The sequence below is a fragment of the Merops nubicus genome, unplaced genomic scaffold (genome assembly GCF_000691845.1).
Source record: "Merops nubicus isolate BGI_N331 unplaced genomic scaffold, ASM69184v1 scaffold8438, whole genome shotgun sequence".
In the NCBI taxonomy this organism is placed as follows: domain Eukaryota; kingdom Metazoa; phylum Chordata; class Aves; order Coraciiformes; family Meropidae; genus Merops; species Merops nubicus.
The window spans coordinates 194,466-194,820 of NW_008625109.1; the positions used below are offsets into that span (position 1 = coordinate 194,466).

At 36.6% G+C, this 355-nt stretch overlaps 1 protein-coding gene across 1 annotated transcript in view; it reads right to left on the reverse strand.

Annotated features, from left to right (window-relative positions):
* Nucleotides 1-355, reverse strand: part of GALNT9 (polypeptide N-acetylgalactosaminyltransferase 9) — a gene marked incomplete at its 5' end in the record, with an annotated part of 117,845 nt that overhangs the window by 55,560 nt on the left and 61,930 nt on the right. The window lies entirely within an intron of this gene.

Here is a 355-nt window from a genome sequence, read left to right on the forward strand (position 1 = left end):
GTTAACTCACTGATTCAGTTGATAGCAGGTCTGCCTTAATTTTTTGGGTGCTTGGTGCAGAACACTCAGGGACTGGCTCCACGATCCAGTTATTATCCATACCTCCTTCCCCTCCAGGCACAGGTCAGGTTCATTTGAAGCTGTTGGCCTCATCTCACTCATCTCCTGTGGTTTCTACATCTTGTTTTTATTTTTTTTTTTAAATTAGTTTGTGTTTTATTTGATTTCATTTGGTTTTGCTTGTTTATTTATTTTTTTATTTATATAGTTATTTATTTTAAGATCTCTATCAGCCATTTTCTTTTCTTCTTTTTAGAGGTTAAGCCTGACTATTCTTTCCCCCCCCCCCCATAAT